Consider the following 23102-nt stretch of genomic DNA (forward strand, 5'->3'; position numbering starts at 1 on the left):
CTCCAAAGAAGATATACAGATTGCCAACAAACACATGAAAGAATGCTCAACATCATTAATCATTAGAGAATGCAAATCAAAACTACAATGAGATATCATCTCACACAGGTCAGAATGGACATCATCAAAACATCTAGAAACAATAAATGCTGGAGAGGGTGTGGAGAAAAGGGAACACTCTTGCATTGCTGGTGGGAATGTAAATTGATACAGCCACTATGGAGAACAGTATGGAGGTTCCTTAAAAATCTACAAATAGAACTACCATATGACCCAGCAATCCCACTACTGGGCATATACCCTGAGAAAACCATAATTCAAAAAGAGTCATGTACCAACATGTTCATTGCAGCTCTATTTACAATATCCAACACATGGAAGCAACCCAAGTATCCATCAACAGATAAATGGATAAAGAAGGCGTGGCACATATATACAATGGAATATTACTCAGCCAAGAGATTAGTGGTAGGACGCGAACAAAACACAGACCTACTAGAGCATGGACTTGAGGTTATGGGGAGGGGGAAGGATAAGCTGTGACGAAGTGAGAGAGTGGCAGGGACATATATACACTACCAAATGTAAATTAGATAGCTAGTGGGAAGCTGCCGCATAGCACAGGGAGATCACCTCTGTGCTTTGTGACCATGAGAGGGGTGGGATAGGTAGGGTGGGAGGGAGGGAGACGCAAGAGGGAAGAGATATGAGAACATATGTATATGTATAACTGATTCACTTTGTTGTAAAGGAGAAACTAACACACTATTGTAAAACAGTTATACTCCAATAAAGATGTTAAAAAAAAAAAAAAGACAAGAAACAAAACTGAGTTATTTGTAATGAGGTGGATGGACCTGGAGTCTGTCATACAGAGTGAAGTAAGTCAGAAGGAGAAAAACAAATACCGTATGCTAACACATATATATGGAAAATAAGAAAAAAAAATGTCATGAAGAGCCTAGGGGTAGGATGGGAATAAAACACAGACCTACTAGAGCATGGACTTGAGGATATGGGGAGGGGGAAGGGTAAGTTTGATGAAGTGCGAGAGTGGCATGGACATATATACTCTACCAAACGTAGGGTGGATAGCTAGTGAGAAGAGGCCGCATGGCACAGGGAAATCAGCTAGGTGGTTTCTGACCACCTAGAGAGGTGGGATAAGGAGGGTGGGAGGAAGGGAGGTGCAAGAGGGAAGAGATATGGGAACATATGTATACGTATAACTGATTCACTTTGTTGTAAAGCAGAAACTAACACACCATTGTAAAGCAATTATACTCCATTAAAGATGTAAAAAAAAACTGATGTCACTATTTTCAAACTATGTGACTTAGTGTAATTTATCTATTTCCTATGAAACTCAGTTTTCTCATCTATGAAATGGGAATACTAATAGTAGTAAACTCACAGCATGGATGTGGAGAGTAACTGAAATATGACAATAGAATACTTAGCACAGTAAAATCTTATTAGGTGTTGGTTAATAAGATTATTAACATTCTCATGTTTTGGACAAAAGTTTCATACCTCTTCCTCTCTCCTTAAACCCCTACACATCTTCTGTACTCTCAGCTAAAGACCTTGCTTCTTACTTCACTGAGAACATGAACTGATTTGAAGATAATTTTATAAACTTCTATTAGCACATCTATCCACCCTCCAACATCTGTTTTTACATACTCTGTCTTCTTGATTGTTAACATAAATGAACTATCCATGCTCTTGTTTAAAGCTACCCCACTTTTTATATTTGATGTCATTGCTTTTTGCATCTTCCAGAACATTGTACCATAAATGTTCCCTTCTCTCCTATTTTCTCAAATTTTCACTCTCTATGGGGTCATTTCCAAAAATATATACACATGATAATTTTCTACATCTTAAAAAAAACTTTTTGTGATGCCTCTTCCAGTGCCAGAAACCATTCTGATTCCTTACTTCTCTTGGCAGCTATGGTCCTTGTCTTTAAATCCTCTTCTCCCTTCTCTCTGAATGCATTCCCATCAGGTATTTATTCCCCTCCACAAAAACCAATCTGGCGATGGTCACCAATGACTTTCATATTGCCACATCCAATGATCGATTATCAGTCATCATTCTACTTGATGTATCAGCAAGATTTGAACCAAATGCCCACCACATTCTCCTTGAGATATTTTCTTCATTTAGCTTGCAGACCATCATGCTCTCCTAGATTTTTACTCCTCACTATCTCTCTTCTTTTTCTAGTTAGGAATCACCTACCTAGAAGGAATCTTGAAGTAAGAATCACCATAGATGTAGTAGTTTATTATTTAATTTCATATTTTTGCCAATGAAAAATATATAAGCTCTTATGTTTAAATCAAAACTTGACACTTAGCAGATGTGTAATTTCTCAGGAAGTCACTTCAATATATTCTGTAAAATTGGAATAATGAGGACAGATTTGAGAGTCAAATGAGGTAATGTATGTGAAAATATCCTATATATCATAGACAGTCTATTGTTTGTATTATTTTTTTTTACATGTCATCACAGTACAAGGCAATGCTCATGAGTCCTAGTTTGGTAAGTTCTACTAGAGTTCAGAGGAAGGAGCTCAGGGAAATAGTATTTGGGCTAAGACTTGGAAGATAGGTAGAGTTTTGATTGTGAAGAATAAAGGGGAGAATTTCCCACATAAAGAGAACAAATGGCAGAGTGGAAAAATAATAGATTTTGTATTCAGATATATATGTCTTGAGTCTAGACTTTGCCACTTAGTGGCTATGTGACTTCAGACAAAGTTTTTAATCTTGTAGTACCTCAGTTTTCTCATCTGTGAAATAGTTGAGTAGGGAATTTGCAGTACTGTAGTGAGATGCTCTTTATTAACATCTGAAGTAGTATTGACCCTCAGAGGAATATTGGAAGAGTCAGCAGGATGTAAAGGATAAGGGTCCTGGCTTTGAGTTAGACTTGGAATCACATACTAGTTGTATCTCTATAGGCTTTTTATAAATTATTCAATCTATATCTGTTTCCACATGGATAAGTATCTCATTTCACTAAGGGCTAAATTAACGATATTATGTGTGAAATACCAAGTATGGTGATAGGCACACAAAAATAACAACAACTTCAAAATATTATTTAATTATTACCCTCAAGGTATAAAAGTGAGAAACAAGCAAACAAACAAGATGGCATTAATGTTCTTTAGGGTATAGACAATGGACTTGACACTTTTGGTAATAGGGTCCATGAAATGTTTGGGGTAGGGGATGGAAGTGATGACTTTTCCTGCTAATAAATGGAAGCTGTGAAGAAAAAAAGATAACTTATTTCCATCTGGGATACATAAATCTGGAAATAACACATAATGGTTCAGCTTTGAAACATTTGACACAAAAGCCATTCATTCAGATTGGAAATGTCTGATTATTTCACCCAGAACTCACTGATACAACTATGTCATTCCAAATTAGTTATCTTTGGATAACTAACATATCATCACCAGATGATATGACTAGGCCCTATTAGTACAAGCGCCAAACATTTGGAACATATTAAAAATGATATTTCCACTTATTTTATAGCATAAATGTTTGTCTTCTGGCATTTCTCAACTGTGAGCATTCAAAGGAAGTCTTTGAAACAGCATTTTACGATGGAAGGTTAATGATAAAGAGCAAATTAAACACAGGTTACATGATATAAGAAAACTTTGCTTTAACAATTACTTTTTTTTTTTTTTTTCAGTACGCAAGCCTCTCACCATTGTGGCCTCTCCCCTTGCAGAGCACAGGCTCCAGACGCGCAGGCTCAGTGGCCATGGCTCACGGGCCCAGCCACTCCACAGCATGTGGGATCTTCCCGGACCGGGGCACGAGCCCATGCCCCCTGCATCAGCAGGCAGACTCTCAACCACTTTGCCACCAGGGAAGCCCAACAATTACTTTTTGATGTCTCAAACAGTGACTTGTACCTTACTGGAAAGTCATTTCCAAATACCAATCTTTCTACCTGAAAGGCGGAAAGCAAGGAATTAAAGTCTACAATATCTAGATCAGTCTTTAAAGGAATGTAATTACTGCTCTCATTATGAGAGAACTAGAAATTGGAGTTGACAGTGCTTGACAGGATGTGATGGAGAGAAGAGACCAAGATAACATACGGGATTTTAACTCAGATACAAAATATATGACCATATTATACAAATCAGGGGGCAACTTTTAAGTGGGATATTATATAAATTGCCCTCCCTTGCTTACTGCAAAATGAATGGCGGCCCCTGGAGTTCTTCACTGGACATGCTACATAATGTTGAGCTAAGGAATATATGACCAGCTCAGGGAAGCAGACGATGAGTTAAATTTTATATGTGCCAAATCTAAGACTCCTGTGGAGATTTTAGGAGCTGAATCGATCTGGTACTCAGGAGACAGGATTCAGCTGAAGACCAAGATTCATCAATAATCGTCAAGTGTATTAAAATAATAGGGGTAATGAGATCAGGGAGACTTAGAAGAGAATTCTGGAGAACCTGATATTTAAGACTTTTAAAAACACTTAAAATAAAATTTTAAAAAGGAAACATGCAAAATATAGTAAGGAGAAATACCCAAAGGGTAGAAGAAAACCCAGAGTGTGACTTCACAGAAATAAAAAGAATAGATTGCTATAGGAGGTAAAAATGATCAGCAATGTCAAATACTGCCTAAAGTCAGGAAAGGTAAAGACATAAATACCTGTTGGATTGAGTAAATGTCTTAGCAAGAACATTTCACCAAATGTTTGACACAGCTGCCAGATTGCTGAGTGCTGAGATGGAGATAAGAAAGTAAATGCAACTTGTATTAACAGTCTTCTCAGGAAGTTTGGCTTAATTAATAATAACAAGGATTATTATATCCAATACTTATTAAGCACTATATCTTTGAGGCATTTACAAATGCTTCATATATATTAGCATTTAATCTGTCCTATGAGGTAGGTATTACAGAGGAAGAAACCACAGTCAGGGTAAATGAGTTGCTCAATATTACATTAATTGTAACTAACTAAAAAGTGGCAGATCTGGGATGTACACTGAGATAGTCTGTCTCTATAGCCTCTCTATGAGCTAGAGGAAAGAAATAGTATAGTGTTAGAGGGAACTGAGTTCAAGAGAGACTTATGGGAACAGAGACTTGAATATATTTAGAGGTTAACATAAAGAAGTCACTAGAGGGAGAATATTTGAAAAGACAGAGATATCAAGAATGCATATCATGGGTAGGATGAGAAAACTTGGATAGAAGGGACACATTCCACTGTCACAGGAGAGATGGGCAGGATGAGTGCTAATATTGGCAGTTTGGTAGGAGGACTTGAAAGACTCATTAGTTGATGACTGCCATTCAGAGAAGGACATTGACTGAGAATGAGACAGTGAGTGAGTCAGGTATAAGAATAAAGTAAATATATTTGATATAGTTTCTGTGTTAAATGGGAAAGGAACATAACAAAAGAAATACAGGAGTGTTGTGACAAATTGAAGCCTCATGGGAAGTAGTGAATCATAAACAAATTTCAGTGTCACTAATCTGAGTAAGGTGCTATTTTTGTTCAATGTTTAGCAGCCTACAACAGAGAAGGTGAGTAGATGGAAACTGAGTATCATGTTTTGTTTTGTTTTGTTTTGTTTTGGTAGGGCAGGGTGCAAGGAGTCAAGTAAATGTGGTTGCTGAGGGTCTTGACAAGAATGTTGTTGAAATGGAATTGGATGCACAGCAAAAGAAATCAAGTCAGAAGCAAATGGTAGGGAGAGAGTGGATATAAATATGTATACATTAGAAGTCCTAAGGAAGTCAAATGATTGAAGATCTGGGGGTAGCTTAGTAAAAGAACAGAAGGCTGTATTTGAAGACGTAGATTTCTGAATTTATTATTTAAGAGGTAAAATATATTTCAAGTGATGACAAAATCCAGAGAGTAACTATAAAAATGAGTCACAGACCTGAAGGAGAATAAAAAGCTTTTGAAGAAAAATAAATTAAAGAACTGAGGATCAGGATGTTTTATGTCACTAGATGGATGCTGATGTCTCTTGAGATATTGGTAACACAGGAGGTAAATAAGATGTCTATAAACTAGGGGCTAAATCTTTCAATAAGTAAACATTAAACACCAGGAAATTGTCTATTGACTGTGATTGGGAGGTGTTATGTATAACAAAATGACTCAAACATAAAAGGAACAAGGGATTTTATACTTTACAAAGGTCCTGAGATAAGTAGGGTGAAAGAGCAGCTTTAGGACTTCTCTAAGCCATGACCAAGCTCCTGGTTCCAGATTAGTTCTTCCACCATAAACAACAAAAATATCTGGGCAAAATATATGAAGCAACTGCTTTCAGACATTGAGCAATAGACAGCATAGGCCTGTGATTCCAGAAGCAAGGAAAACACATGGGGTTAGGGCTACAATTGCATTGATTTTCTGCCTGGAGGAACTTCTGGACCTCAGTGCAGGGAAGTGGAGCCTATGTTAAACAGAACATTTTACTGAGCTAAGAAGACACAGGTCAGAATTTAGAGTTACTGAGAAGACTGGATATCTAGCTTTTGGGCAGACTAACAGAAAGGAGGAAGCTGCACAGGGAAGGGGATCCAGAAATCTGCATAGGAATTGTCTTGATTCTTCCATGAAGTATTAAGCAGTTAATGTTCAGGATGATTCTCTGTCTATAGACTTTGCAAATAGTAGATAATGGGGAGCTGTGAGATGAACTAAGATTCTAAGTTGAACGGAGAGTCCAGCTAAGACATTGGAATTCTAACAAACCTGAAAAATAAGACCAAAAAATGAAGCTGAAGTGCTAATAAAGTAGTTTTCTAACAAATCAAAATTTAAATCTTTAAAACAAGGCAACAAAATCTATATTATCAACAATGTAGCATATACAATGTGTATCATATGATCAAATGTTACTAGACATGTGAAAAAGCAGGGAAATATGACTCAAAACAAGGATAAAAAAACTATGGAAACATATAGCAAGATGACAGAGATCTTGCAATTATGACAAAGACTTTAGAATGATTATAATTATGTTCTAAAATTTTATAGAAATATGAGAACATGGGACTTCCCTGGTGGTCCAGTGGCTAAGACTCCACACTCCCAATGCAGGAGTCCCAGGATCAATCCCCAGTCAGGGAACTAGATACCACATGCAACAACTAAGAGTTCACATGCCACAACTAAGACCCAGCATAGCCAAATAAATAAATAAATAAATATTAAAAAAAGAAATATATAAACATAGTAAGTAGATAGGAGGAGATATATATATATATATATATATATATATATAGTATAATTGGGGTTACAGAATAAAAGAAGAGAGACATTGGAACAGAAAAATATTTGAAGAAAAAATGGCAGAAAAGTTTCTGAATATTGTGAAAAATGTCAATTCTCAAAACCATGAAACACAGCAACATCAATCAGGATAAAAACAAAGAAAACCACACTTACAGTAGTTATTTTGCTGAGAACCAAAAACAAAGAGAAAAATTTGAAATCAGTGAGGAAAAAAAGATACATTATTATGATTCCAGTGGGGAGTGATAACAATGGCCACTGGTTTCTCATCAGAATACAAGCCATAAGTCAATGGATCTTTTTTACTTTTTTAATGCTGAAAGAAAAAATAATTCTCAAACTAGAATTCTATATACAGAATTGTTATTTTAAAAATAAAGGTGAAATAAAGTCATTTTCAGATGAAAACTATGAGAATTAATAACCAGAATACCTGAACCATAAGAATAGCTAAAGGGGGTCCTTTATATTGGTGAAACATGATTTGCACAAAGGAATGAAGAGAGGCAGGACTGGTGAATATGTGGTAGATTAAAAAAGGCATTTTTTTTTGTTTTTTAAATTATTTAAATAAGGGATAATTATTTATTTTTATTGGGTATACTTGCTTTACAATGTTGTGTAAGTTTCTGCTCTACAGCAAAGTGCATCATACATGTATGATATACATACATGTATATCATGTTTGTATATCATACATGTATCCCCTCTTTTTTTGGATTTCCTTCCCATTTAGGTCACCACAGAGAATTGAGTGGAGTTCCCTGTACTATACAGCAGGTTCTCATTAGTTATCTATTTTATACATATTGGTGTATATATTTATTTTATACATATTAGTGTATATATGTCAGTCCAAATCTCCCAGTTCATCCCACCACCTCTTTCCCCCTTTGATGTCCATACGTTTGTTTTCTACGTCTGTGTCTCTATTTCTGCCTTGCAAACAGGTTCATCTGCACAATTTTTCTAGATTCCACATATATGCATTAATATACAATATTTGTTTTTCTATTTTGACTTACTTCACTCTGTATGACAGTGTCTATATATATCAACGTCTCTACAAATAACCCAATTTCATTCTTTTTTATGGCTGAGTAAGCTTACATTGTATATATGTACCACATCTTCTTTATCCATTCACCTATCATTGGACATTTAGATTGCTTCCATGACCTGGCTGTTGTAAATAGTGTTGCAATGAACATTGAAGTGTATGTGTATTTTGAATTACGGTTTTCTCTGGGTATATGCCCAGTAGTGGGATTGCTGGGTCATATGGTAGTTCTCTTTTTAGTTTTTTAAGGAACCTCCATACTGTTCTCCATAGTGGCTGTATCAATTTACATTCCCACCAACAGTGCAAGAGGGTTTCCTTTACTCCACACCCTCTCCAGCATTTATTGTTTGTAGATTTTTTGATGATGGCCATTCTGACCAGTGTGAGGTGATACCTCATTGTAATTTTGATTTGCATTGCTCTAATAATTAGTGATGTTGAACATCTTTACATGTGCCTCTTGGCCATCTGCATGTCTTCTTTGGAGAAATGTCTATTTAGGACTTCTGCCCATTTTTGGATTGGGTTGTTTTTTGATATTGAGCTGTGTGAGCTGTTTGTATATTTTGAAGATTAATCCCTTGTATGTTGCTTCATTTGCAAACATTTCTCCCGTTCTGACTGTTGTCTTTTCATCATGTTTATGGTTTCCTTTGCTGTGCAAAAGCTTTGAAGTTTCATTAGGTCCCATTTGTGTATTTTCGTTTTTATTTCCATTACTCTAGGAGGTGGGTCAAAAAAGATCTTGCTGTGATTTATGTCAAAGAGTGTTCTGCCTAGGTTTTCATCTAAGAGTTTTATAGTGTCTGGTCTTACATTTAGGTCTTTAATCCATTTTGAGTTTATTTTTCTGTATGGTGTTAAGGAGTGGTCTACTTTCATTCTTTTACACGTAGCTGTCCAGTTTTCCCAGCACCACTTATGGAAGAGACTGTCTTTTCTGCTCTAATAATTAGTGATGTTGAACATCTTTACATGTGCCTCTTGGCCATCTGCATGTCTTCTTTGGAGAAATGTCTATTTAGGTCCCTTTTCCATAGATTAGTTGACCATAGGTGTGTGGTTTTAATTTCCGGGCTTTATATCCTGTTCCACTGATTTATATTTCTGTTTTTGTGCCAGTACCATACTCTCTTGATTACTGTAGCTTTGTAGTATAGTCTGAGACAGGGAGCCTGATTCCTCCAGTTCTGTCTTTCTTTGTTTTTTTTTTCTCAAGATTGCTTTGGCTCTTTGAGGTCTTTTGTCTTTCCATAGAAATTTTAAGATTTTTGTTCTAGTTCTGTGAAAAATGCCATTGGTACTTTGATAGGGATTGCATTGAATCTGTAGTTTGCTTTGGGTAGTATATTCATTTTGACCATATTGATTCTTCCAATGCAAGAACACGGTATATCTCCCATCTGTTTGTGTCAGCTTTGATTTCTTTCGTCCAATAGTTTTCTGATTACAGGTCTTTTACCTCCTTAGATAGTTTTATTCTTAGGTATTTTATTCTTTTTCTTGCAACGGTGAATGGGATTGTTTCCTAAATTTCTTTTCTGATCTTTCATTGTTAGTGTATAGGAATGCAAGAGATTTCTGTGCATTGATTTTGTGTCCTGCAACTTTAGCAAACTCATTGATTAGCTCTAGTAGTTTTCTAGTGGCATCTTTATGATTTTCTAAGTATAGTATCATGTCATCTGCAAACAGTGACAGTTTTACTTCTTCTTTTCCAATTTGGATTACTTTGATTTCTTTTTCCTCACTGATTTCCATGGCTAGGACTTCCAAAACTATGTTGAATAACAGTGGTGAGAGTGGACATCCTTGTCTCTTTCCTGATCTTAGAGGAAATGCTTTCAGTTTTTCACCATTGAGAATGATGTTTGCCGTGGGTTTGTCATATATGGCTTTTATTATGTTGAGGTACGTTTCCCCTATGCCCACTTTCTGAAGAGTTTTTAATCATAAATGGGTATTGAGATTTTTTTGAAAGCTTTTTCTGCATCTATTGAGATGATCATATGGTTTTATTCTTCAATTTGGTAATATGATGTATCACATTGATTGATTTGTGTATATTGAAGAATCCTTGCCTCTCTGGGATAAATCTCTCTTGATCATGATGTATGATCATTTTAATGTGTTGTTGGATTCTGTTTGCTAGTATTTTGTTGAGGATTTTTGCATGTGTGTTCATCAGTGATATTGGTCTATAATTTTCTTTTTTGTGATAACTTTGTCTGGTTTTGGTATCAGGGTGATGGTGGCCTTGTTGAATGAGCTTGGGAGTGTTCCTTCCTCTGTATTTTTTTGGAAGAGTATGAGAAAGATGGGTGTTAGGTTGTCTCTAAATTTTGATAGAATTTGTCTGTGAAGCCATCGGGTGGTGGACTTTTGTTTGTTGGAAGATTTTTAATCACAGTTTCATTACTTGTGTTTAACCTGTTTACAGTTTCTATTTCTTCCTGGTTCAGTCTTGGAAGGTTATACCTTTCTAAGAATTTGTCCATTTCTTGCAGGTTGTCCATTTTACTGGCATAGAGTTGCTTGCAGTAGTCTCTTATGATCCTTTGTATTTCTGTGATGTCTGTTGTAACTTCTACTTTTTCATTTCTAATTTTATTTATTTGAGTCCTCTCCCTCTTTTTCTTGATGAGTCTGGCTAAAGTTTTATCAATTTTGTTTATCTTCTCAAAGAACCATCTTTCATTTTATTGATTTTTGCTATTGCTTTCTTTGTTTCTGTTTCTACTCTGATTTTTATTTTTATGTTTTCTTTCTTTTCATTAACTTTGGGTTTTTTGTTGTTGTTCTTCTTCTTTCTCTAGTTGCTTTAGGTGTAAGGTAGTGTTTGTTTATGTGAGATTTTTCTTGTTTCTTGAGTTAGGATTTTATCGCTAAAATCTTCCCTCTTAGAATTTCTTTTGCTGCATCCCATAGGTTTTGGGTCATCGTGTTTTTGTTGTCATTTGTCTCTTGGTATTTTTTATGTCCCCCTTGATTTTTTCAGTGATCTCTTGGTTATTTAGTAGCATATTGTTTAGTCTCCATGTGTTTATGTTTTCTACAGATTTTTTCCAATAATTGATTTCTAATCTCATAACATTATGGTCAGAAATGATGCTTGATATGATTTCAATTTTCTTAAATTTACTGAGGCTTGATTTGTGACCCAAGATATGATCTATCCTGGAGAATGTTCCTTGTGCACCTGAGAAGAAATTGTATTCTGCTGTTTTCAGATTGCATATCCTATAATTATCAGTTAAACCTCTCTGGCCTATTGTGTCATTTAAAGTTTGCCTTTCCGTATTAATGTTCTTTCTGGATGATCTATCCATTGTAGTAAGTGAAGTGTTAAATTTCCCTACTATTGTGTCACTTTTCATTTCCCCTTTTGTGTCTGTTAGCATTTGCCATATGTATTGTGCTGTTCCTATGTTGGGCACATATATATTTATAATTATTACGTCTTCTTCTTGGATTTTTCTCATGATCATTATGTAGTGTCCTTCTTTGTCTCTTGTAACAGTCTTTATTTTATACTCTATTTTGTCTGATATAAGTATTGCTACTCCAGCTTTCTTTTGATTTCCATTTTCATGGAATAACTTTTTCCATCCCCTCACTTTCAGTCTGTATGTGTCCCTAGCTCCACAGTGGGTCTCTTGTAGACAGCATATATATGGGTCTTGTTTTTGTATCCATTCAGATAGGCTGTGTCTTTTGGTTGGAGCATTTAATCCATTCACATTTAAGGTCATTATCAATATATATGTTCCTATTACCATTTTCTTAATTGTTTTGGGTTTGTTTTTGTAGGTCTTTTTCTGCTCTTGTTCTTCCCGCTTACAGAAATTCCTTTAACGTTTGTTGCAAAGCTGGTTTGGTGGTGCTGAATTCTCTTAGCTTTTGCTTGTCTGTAAAACTTTTGATTTCTCCATCAAATCTGAGATCCTTGCTGGGTAGAGTAGTCTTTGTTGTAGGTTTTTCCCTTCATCACTTTAAATGTATCCTGACACTCCCTTCTGGCCTGCAGGGTTTCTGCTGAAAAAGTTAGCTGATAACCTTATAGGGATTCCCTTGTATGTTATTTGTTGCTTTTCCCTTGCTGCTTTTATTATTTTTTATTTGTGTTTAATATTTTTTTTTTGCTGTGATTAATATGTGTCTCAGCTTGTTTCTCCTTGTTTTTATCCTGAATGAGATTCTCTCTGCTTCCCAGACTTGGGTTTTTATTTCTTTTCCCATGTTAGGGCAGTTTTCGGCTATAATTTCTTCAAATATTGTCTCAGACCCTTTCTTTTTCTCTTCTTCTTCCGGGACCCCTGTGATTCAAATATTGGTGCGTTCAATGTTGTCCCAGATGTCTCTGAGACTATCCTCAATTCTTTTCATTCTTTTTTCTTTATTCTGCTCTGTGGCCGTTATTTCCAATATTCTATCTTCCTGCTCAATTATCCGTTCTTTTACCTCATTTATTCTGCTATTGATTACTTCTAGAGTATTTTAAATTTCAGTATTTTTGATGTTCATCACTGCTTGTTCTTTAGTTCTTCTAGGTCCTTGTTAAAAGTTTCTAGTATTTTCTCCATTCTGTTTCCAAGTTTTGGATTACCTTGTGCTTTTACCTTGCTCCTTCATCTGCTACATATTTCTCTGTTTTCTCATTTTGTTTAACTTACTCTTTTTAAGGTCTCCTTTCCACAGGCTGCAGAGTCATAGTTCCTCTTGCTTCTGGTGTCTGCCCCTAGTGAGTGAGGTTGGCCTAGTGGCCTGTGTAGGCTTCCTGGTGTTGGGGGGTTGATACCTGTGCTCTGGTGTATGAGCTGGACCTTGTCCCTCTGATAGGCAAGGCCCCATCAGGTGGTGTGTTTTGGGGTGTCTGTGAGCTTATGACTTTAGGCAGCCTGTCTGCTAATGGGTGGGGTTGTGTTCATGTCTTGCTAGTTGTTTAACTCTAGGCGTCCAGCACTGGAACTTGCTGGTCATTGGGTGGAGCCAGGTCTTGCTGTTGTGTTGGAGACCTCTGGGAGAGCTCTTGCCCATTAATATTCCCTGGTCTGTGAGTTCTCTGGTAGTCCAGCATCCTGGACTTTGCTCTCCCACCTCAGACACTCAGGCCTGGTCCCTGGCCAGAGAACGAAGACCCTGAAAGCTGCATGGCATGGATGAAAAAAAAGAGAAAGAAAAAGAAAATGAACAGATAAACAAAACCCCAAGACAAATGGTAAAAGTGAAACCAAGCAGACAAAAACAAACAATAAAAACTAAACTAACAAAAACAGAAAACAAATGAAAAGCAAAAGCAAACCAGTTACATGGAGATTTTCTTGCCTTTTTGGAAGTCTGAGGTCTTCTGCCAGTGTTCAGTAGATGTTCTGTGGGAGTTGTTCCATATGTAGATGTATTTTTGATGTATTTGTGGGGAGAAGGTGAGCTCCACATCTTACTCCTCTGCTATCATGAAGGTTCCCCAGGGATACTTATTTAAAGTGAAAATAATAATGTACTGTTGGATTTTAAACATATGTATAAGGTAAATATATTTCAAAGTAGCAAAAAAGTTGGTGTGAACATATTAAATTTAATTACACTGTTGTAATAGTCACAAGTTGTTAGTGAAATGACATTAATTTGTAGTAGACAGTGATAATTTAAAGTAACATATTGTCATCTCTAGAGCAAACAGGAAAAAAAAAGTAAATCAGGGAGATAAAATAGAACATGAAATAAAAGCACACAGTCAAAGACAAAGCAGGAAAGGAGGAAACATGGAACAAAGAACAGAAATAGTTCAAATAGAAAACAATTAACAAGACAGTAGTCTTATAGTCAACCACAAACTAGTTATATTACTTTTACATAGATAAAATTGTCTAATTAAAAGGCAAAGATTATCAGATTTTTTAACAAAGCAAGACCCAACTAATTATATGCTGTTTCCAAAAGACAGTCATTATATATAACATTACAGATATCTTAAAAAGATAGGAAAATATTATCATGAAAACACTAATTATAAAAAAAGAGTGTCTTTATTAATATCTGAGAAAATAGATGTTAAACATGAAGTATTTCCAGAAGTAAACATAAGCATTTCATAATGCTGAAACAGTCAATTCATCATGGAGATAAAATAATCCTAAATGTGTATATGTCTAAAAATATACCTTCAATATGCACGAAGTAAAAACTGACAGGAATAAAGGGAGAAATAAACACATAGTTGGAAATATTAACAATTCTCCCAATAAATGATAAAACAGATAGACAAAAAAAACCCAATAAGGATATGGAATATTCAAACATTTTCAACCAAATTAACCTATTTGACATTTATAGAATACAATATCAACAGCTGCAGAATACCAGTGTACATGGTACATGCAGCAAGATAAGACCATATGTTGAACCAGAAAAGGCAGCTTTGGCTTGAAAAGTTTCAATATAAGTGACAACCTTTGAGGAGAACCAAGTTTCACATAAAGCAGTGTGAATGAGCTTATATTCTGGGAATAGATTGTTTTTGTTATGCTTTTGTGATGTCATAATAGGGTTCCAGATATCACTAGATGTATTAACATGAAGCAGAAGAGTAGGAGACTGGGTCTAGGAAGGAAACCTCAAAATAATAAGGTAACAGATGGTATACATTATAATAAAATATCAGATGAGACACCATGTTAAGCAGTGACCAAGGATAGCTGGGATGTATAGTATGGTGAAATGTAAGATGCAGCAGGCATTTCAAGCAAGGCTGATTAACTCTTGCATTGTGACTTTAAAATCCAGACTCAAAAACATCAGGTGACCACTGACCCCAACAATGCTGCCATATGATCTCATCTTCCTGGTCCTGAAGCATTTGCAGCATTCTCTGATTTTCATCAGACCTATGGCTACTCCTAGGTTTATCTCTCAACTTAAACTTTCTTTCTGACACCTGGATCTTTGTTCTGATGTCCATTTGTTTTCAAAATTATTCTACACATCAGACTTTTCTGAATATGTTAGATAAAATGTTGCTTGTCTTCAGTACTATGTCCAGCATTAACCCAGTCTTATGAGATTAGCCCACATTCAAGTGAGAAAGAATGGCTCCCCGCCCCCCCAAAAAAACTGTATAATTACTGGGAGTGGTGACTACTTGGGTCAGAATATTTCATTACTTCCTACACACTGGGGCTGAGGAGTAATGTGTATCATTCAGTAATAGAAAAAATGATAAATACCTTCCAATTCAAGATAGTACCCTTAGCATACAAGTTTAATCTATCTTCATGTTATCCTTAGGAAGAAAATGTCAAAATTGAAATGTTGGACAAAAGATATGTGGGAAAGAATAATTTCATAACAGTGCTGAAACACAGGGAAGAGAAGAGCAGACAGGAGATTTTGAAATGTATCTGAAAAATAGAGAGCAGCTTTGACCTGATTAAAATAATAATAATGATAATATATTTTAATATTAATAGAAGCAACACATATAATACATACTATATGTCAAGTAATGTTCTAAATCCTTGTTATACATTAAGATTAAATTAGTTACAACTTTATGAAGTAGGTAAAATTTTCTCATTTTAAAGTTGAGGAAACAAGGGCACAGAGAGATTAAACTACTTTAAAAACAGTAATAATAGAGATCGAGGAGAAGGTTCAGTGATATTTGATTTTTTTCCTTCCTTATCACTGACATTTAATCTGTCAGGAAGTCCCATTTGTTGTATTCTAAAATATATCTAAATGTGTTCTATTTCTTGCCCTCTGCAATGTCACTCTTCTGACTTGTATTGCTTGAACAAGCTAATGGAAAAGCATACTACCTCATCCCTCTGCTTCATTCTTATTTCCCTAAAACTCAACCTCCATAAAATAGCTGGAGATACATTTTTAAAACAGAATTCATGTTGTAACATACTCCCTCTCCTCTTAAAAATCCTTTGATAGCTTCCTCTTGCACTTAGAATAAAATCAGCTCATTATCATAGCCTGATTGACTTGATCTCTGTAGATCTTTGCCATCTTACCTAATGCTCTTTTTCCTCTTTTCCCTTATTCTTTTATTTCATAAGCCTTCTACACTTTTAAGAACATGCCAAGTGTTTGTGACTTTGTAGGGACTTTGCATCTGCTGTACCCTAGGTATTGGAAAGAACCTCTCCTCAATTATTTGCATAACTGATTCCACCTTATTTTTCAGATCTTATTCCAAAAGTTACCCCCTCTTCTGACAACCTTATCTAGTGTAAGTCCTCCTGATATCTTTACCACAATCTCTGATTGCTCACATAATTTAAAAAATCTGTTAATATTTTGCTTGTTTACTTGTTTCTTATTTGTTTCCCCTATGATAATTTAATCTCTCAGTGGACAAGGACTTGATCTCATTCTGTCTCTCCAGCCCTTTGCACAGTGTTGGGCTTTAGTGAATATACAATGAATTAAATGGAAAAATACTTTGGGAGAGGGGAGAAATACTCATCTCGGAAGGATTCTGGAGAAATTAACACATTAAAAAGGGCCATCTCTCATACTGTGGTGGGGAGCTTTGTAATTAGAAGTAGTTCTGGTAAAGCAACATTCATTAACAGGTAATATAAGATGTTTTGCAAAGTAATTCAGTACTAAGAGGATGGAAATTCTCTCATCATAAAAAGGTCAAGGAAATTAGTACACAGGAAAAAGGATCAAAGTGACTTTAATTAGAGGACTAGAAATTTTTGTTGTAGAGAAGATGTGAATTATCTGAAGGATATTTAGCTTCTTTTTGGCACGATGCCTGCTTTTAGAAACTCTCAGGGAAACTGGCCACAGAGCTGTGTGAAAGTTTTCTCCCAAGGTCCCTAAGGAATGAGCTTCCTCCATTTCTGCACACTCTAGTGTGTGTGAGGGGATAGCTGTGTGAGTCACAAACAGGAAGAGTGCATTCACTATTTTCCATTACAACAAACGCCCTCCTCCATCTAGAACAGCAGAACTAGGTGAGAGTAAGTCATTGGTATTCATGATATTCAGGGAACTGCTTTGTCTGTGGAGTCTTCAAGAATCAACAAGAGATTAGATGAGGAGTAAAAGAAAACCAGAAAGCAAAGAGAAAGGAGGAGCTGGAAGAACTGAGGTAGGGATGAACAGTAAGGAAATGGGTGTCCTCATAGGTCGGAGGAATTTCCAAGAGGGACATCACTTTCTTTAACCCTGGTTTTAGGTACTGAACCTTGTGCTATCTAAGACACAGAGTAGGCAGACGGGTCACAGGAACTGGCTCCTTCTTGTTCCAACTCCCGCACATTCCTTGTACTTTGGACTATGTATCAAGGTGTCCAGAGATGAACTAATTAAACTTTTATAGTCATCCAGAGAGGTTTCAATCTGGAGAGAGGTAGCCCAGACAGAGACAGAATAGTTAAGGATTCGCTCCTGAGCATTGACGGAACCTCATCATGGACAACTGACCTCAGACAATACTCAGCTTTAAAAACAAGGTGATCTGGGCTTCCCTGGTGGCGCAGTGGTTGCGCGTCTGCCTGCCGATGCAGGGGAACCGGGTTCGCGCCCCGTTCTGGAAGGATCCCACGTGCCGCGGAGCGGCTGGGCCCGTGGGCCATGGCCGATGAGCCTGCGCGTCCGGAGCCTGTGCTCCGCAGCGGGAGAGGCCGCGGCAGAGGGAAGCCCGCATACCACAAAAAAACAAAACAAAACAAAACAAGGTGATCTGCCTTTTGCGCCCATGCACTTTCTTCTTCCTAAAGCTATTAGTGAAAAACGTGAGGCAGGTAGGGAGACAAAACACTTCCATAGTTCAAGGACCACCTGCTACATAGCCAGTGAACCATGCCCCCACCCGTTCCTGAATACATAGAATGTGGAGTCCACCCAGGACTAAGACGATGAGAATTTCCTAAATAAATAAATACCTCTCTGGAGGGGTCCATAGCATCAGGTTTAAAGACTAAACAAAATCAAAGCAGAGCAAATACCAAAATACATACCAGAATTCGACAAAGTTAACTCTGCTGAGAAGTTAAATACCTTAAGCATTTTACCCCCAAAACAGAATGTCCCTAAACTGACAATAAAATTGAACCCTATGTTGCCTATATACTCTCCACCAATGCAGCTTAAAAGGAGAGCTGCCTGCCTGAATATGTCTGGGTCATTTACAAAGAGTTCACAGCCCTCCAATTTTGGGAGGTTTGCTGTGGAAACCAGCATTAGAACTGTCAAGGCAACACAGACCTATAATAATCAACCTGGCACTTCATTTATAAATACAATCAGAGCAGTTCAGGATCACCAGATAATTTAGAGAAAACAACTTGAATGAACAAAAGAAGAGGAAAGAAATATTAAAGAATATCTCTTAGCATTGCCTTTAAAAGTAAATATCTTAATTACATATCATCATTAATATTTTTAGTAGACAAGATGATTAATTTAGAAATGGACACATAATTCAAGCCAGGTCAGGGGAAAAAACCTTCCTTGAGATTTTTTCTGGAAATATTGGGGAAAAAGGGTTACTTATGCATTAACAAGTTGTAAGGGTATGCTGGGGAACATATTTTCCAGGATTTGAAAAAAATGAAGATAAGAAAACTATCCCAAGAGTGAGGACAAAGCAGAAGAAATTGAAGTCTAGCAATGGGGAGAGGGAGTGGGAGAATCTTGATGACATGGTTTGAACTGCTGAATATAATTGTTCTGAGTAATAGGTCCCCTGCGACTTTTCCCACCTTTGTTGGGGGTGGCAATGGGGCTTGGAAACTAGTTTCAATCAGTTTTCTGCTATTTGTAACAAAAACAGACTTTAGTGTACAAATATCCCTTTACTGCAGACACTGTTCCCAACCACCCTTGAAAATCAACAGTCCTTACTCCTGTTTCTCTCTACACACCTCAATCTGTTATAGTTTTTTTGTAGAAGGGATCTCCACTGGACGTATTCTGATTGTTATTGACTGTGTCCACTCACTAGAATGTGAGCCCCATAAGGGAGGTGATCATATCTGGTCAGTCCCTGCTGTGTCCCTGATGTCTATAGCAGTGTTTAGTTCATGCAGGAATATGATGAATACCTATTGAATGAACTATCTATTGGACTCACACAACTGTCTTATTGTGTAAGAATCACAGTACAGGTTTTACAAGACAGGAAACTGAGATTTTAGAAAAGTTTCCATAATGTGTGTGAGGTTATACATTAGCACATTGTACATTCAGAATTAGAATCTGGATTTATGGATGCCAAGTATAACATATTTCCATTACTCCATACCCATTACAAAATGGACAAAATAGATTTGAGTTGAGATAAAATTATGAATTAAAAAAATTAAAAATGAGTTTCTTGAGTGAAAAGATTTCTGATATTCAAAAGGCTTCACACAATTTAACTTTAGATTTAATTACATTTTAGCTGAAGATAAGAATTACTTCTTAGGGCTTCCCTGGTGGCACAGTGGTTGGGAGTCCACCTGCCGATGCAGGGGACACGGGTTCGTGCCCTGGTCCGGAAGGATCCCACATGCCGTGGAGCGGCTGGGCCCGTGAGCCATGGCCACTGAGACTGTGCGTCCAGAGCCTGTGCTCCGCAATGGGAGAGGCCACAACAGTCAGCGGCCCGCGTACCACAAAAAAAAAAAAAAAAAAAAAAAAAAAGAATTACTTCTTAATGAGTGATGACCCAGCTCAACCCTTTCCATGTTGCACCACAACCTATAGTGGTGCCTTTACTTCTATAGTCCTTACCATGCCTCCCAAATCCAAAAGAAAGAGATTAATTTAAATTGCTCTTATTAGTGATGGATGAGTGCAGACTAAAGTTATGTGGCTTATCAATCAGTACTAAAAACTGAAAATGAAGTGTGAAATGAAAAATAGGAGGAGACAGAAGAAAACCTGTATTACAAGTTTAAGACTGACTGCTGTGTTATTCTTGAGCCTGTGAAACCATGCCCCATTTTTAGGAGACCCATAAGCTGTGCTTGTCCCTCCAAATTGCATGTTTAAATAAACAAAAATAGAATTTATATTTTGAAAATACAGACTTATTTTCTCATTTCTTCCTGAACTCTGTCAGAATTTAAAATTTTACTTTAACATACTTCCTCCCACCTCAAATATTAACTACCATCACTGTTTTTGTTGTCAAAACCAAAAAAAAAAAAAAAATTGAGTGTGCATATTTTAATCTTATCGTCTAAATTTTGCCTGCTTGCTATTTCCATAAGTAATAACATCTATTAAGCATATAATATAGCACATGTAACTTTAAAAATGTTTGAAAACCACTGATCTGGTCCCATTTCCTCAATGTAAGCATGAAGACAGTGAGGGTCAGAGAAAATGCCACTTGTTCCAAGTCACACACCTGGTTTGTGAAGGGTAGATCTTCACGTGGGCTCTCCTGCCTCTTATGCAGTTGCATTCTTACTCAGTCATGCTATAGTCTTTCCTCTTACTTCGTGAGGTTGAAAGAAAAAACTTGAGTCATGACCACTTGGTAAGGTTCAGAGAAATGAATACCCATTCATATTCTCAAGTATATCTCTTATTGTTGAACTGAAAAGTAATCGCTTGAACTGAGAAATAAAGTATCTAGCAGGCATAATCTGAAGGCCAAGGGCCTTCATAGTCTCCAAGTACTAGAGTCACCTTTTCTTTTAAGATTTAAGTAGAAGTGGTTTGAACCTGAATATCACCTAAGGTAGAACCTTGACATTACTCCAAATAACTCCAGGGACAAATGGAGGACTTCTCACCTCAAAAACCTACATTCTGATTATTTTGTTTGCTGCTTCTGCTAAATTGTTGTTTTCCCTCAGTTTCTCCTCTCAGTGGATCTCCATTCTCTGTCTCAGCATGAACCTCACCCGAACCCACTCTAGCAATAAAGTGCCTTGGCCTCCCGCAGGTTGCAGAGCATCTCTCTCCCTTTGTCCTCCTCTCTTTCTCTTCCTAGCAGCTGTTCCAAGCCTCCCCAATCATTTGCGAAACTTAACCCACCATAGATCATCAATCCATTTTCCTAAACATTGTGCTATCAACCTTATATTAATATATTATTTTCGTAGCAGACAGCTTTTCCACAGTCAATTTAACTGTTATTTTTTTCCTTTCCTACATTAATATAGTAGTTCTTCAAGACTCCATTTCCTCTGTCTGCTTTCTGCCCCCATCTTTCTATTTTGAGCCCTTTACACTTGAAAGTGCTTTCTTCCCATGGGATATTTATTTTGCAGTATGGATCAAGGGTTTAAATTTAAAAGGATAAAACTAGATGAGTACAGGTAGATGGGATGGTTGTGGGGCTGTTTAAAGGTTTGGGCTCTTCTAAGATCCTGAGCTCATAATAGATACATAAAATGACAATATGTATAGTTTTACAATATACGATTCCTAAATGGCAATTTCCCAATCATAGTGATCTGTGCACTTTATGAGGAAGGACTCCAATAGAAGTTCAATCATGTCCATGGTCAGGTTAATAAAAACATTAAATTGAATTTTTTCTTGGAATTGAATCTTCTCTGAAAAGTAAATTTGCTTTTAAAGTTGTAAAGAATCTGGAAAATTCAAGCAAATTTTTTAAGCTCTAATGATTTTCAAGATGTATCCCATTTTAGTCTAACGTATCTTTCTTAACTGTTTCCTTTGGCCATGCTGAATTCAGCTTTTAATTCAACTATAACATTGCTGTGACTGTACGCAGACCTTTTAACCTATTATGATCACAATTTCCTCATCTGTAAAACTAAAGGGTTGAATGAAATTACCTCTATGGTCTTTTCTAACTATAGAAAGTTCATAATTATATAATAATGTATCATTTTTTCTCTGTTTTGGATGGGATTTATTCTGTTAATAATAATAATCTTAACGTTTTATTCTTGAAAGTCCATTGGAAATATTTCACAAGTTTAGCACTTTAGAGTTTACAAAAATCTGCAGATACTATTTAATATTTGTAGTAACTGTAAAGAAGAAAGTAATACTGTAAAGTTTCAAATAGAAATTTGTTTCTGAAATTTTGGTACACTTGCAAGAGCTTACACAACTAGCTAGTAAGTGGCAATGCTGAAACTCAAAGTCTGGTCTGCTGATGTATCCAGTACCCGTTCTAAAACCTCATGCTTCACTCTCCAACCTAAGTAGATTACCATAAACATGTACTGTAATATGCCATCGCCACAATCCAGTGAGGAAGAGTGTCAAACAAACAAATCACTGCAACGTACTTTGGTGGATACTATCACAGGCATATGCTGCAGGTGCTATGGGGATAAAGAGGAGAGAGGTTATTCTGGAAATTGACAAAGGCATCAGGGAGACAAAGATGTCTGAATAAGAAATCAAGATAGGGAAGGGCATGCTAGGCCCAGGGAAGGGCATGCTAGGTCCAGAGATCAGCAGAAACCAGAGGAATAAGAGCTACATCCTTGGAAGTCAGGTGTTTTACCATGTCTGGAGGGCAGAGGTACATGTGGCACAGTGGTTTGATACATAAATTGGGAGAGATCTTTTGGGATTTGCTGATAAAAGTCCATTGATGTCATGCTAATAATTTAAACTTCACTGAGTACATTCTGAAAGCTTTCAGCATAATGGTGACAATGACAAGGTTACACTCCAGAAAGATCACCTTCCATGGTGAACAGTCACTCCATGGTAGAACTTGTATTGGGTCAAACACTTGGACACAGGGATA

This window comes from Physeter macrocephalus, chromosome 14 (genome assembly GCF_002837175.3).
Source record: "Physeter macrocephalus isolate SW-GA chromosome 14, ASM283717v5, whole genome shotgun sequence".
In the NCBI taxonomy this organism is placed as follows: Eukaryota; Metazoa; Chordata; class Mammalia; order Artiodactyla; family Physeteridae; genus Physeter; species Physeter macrocephalus.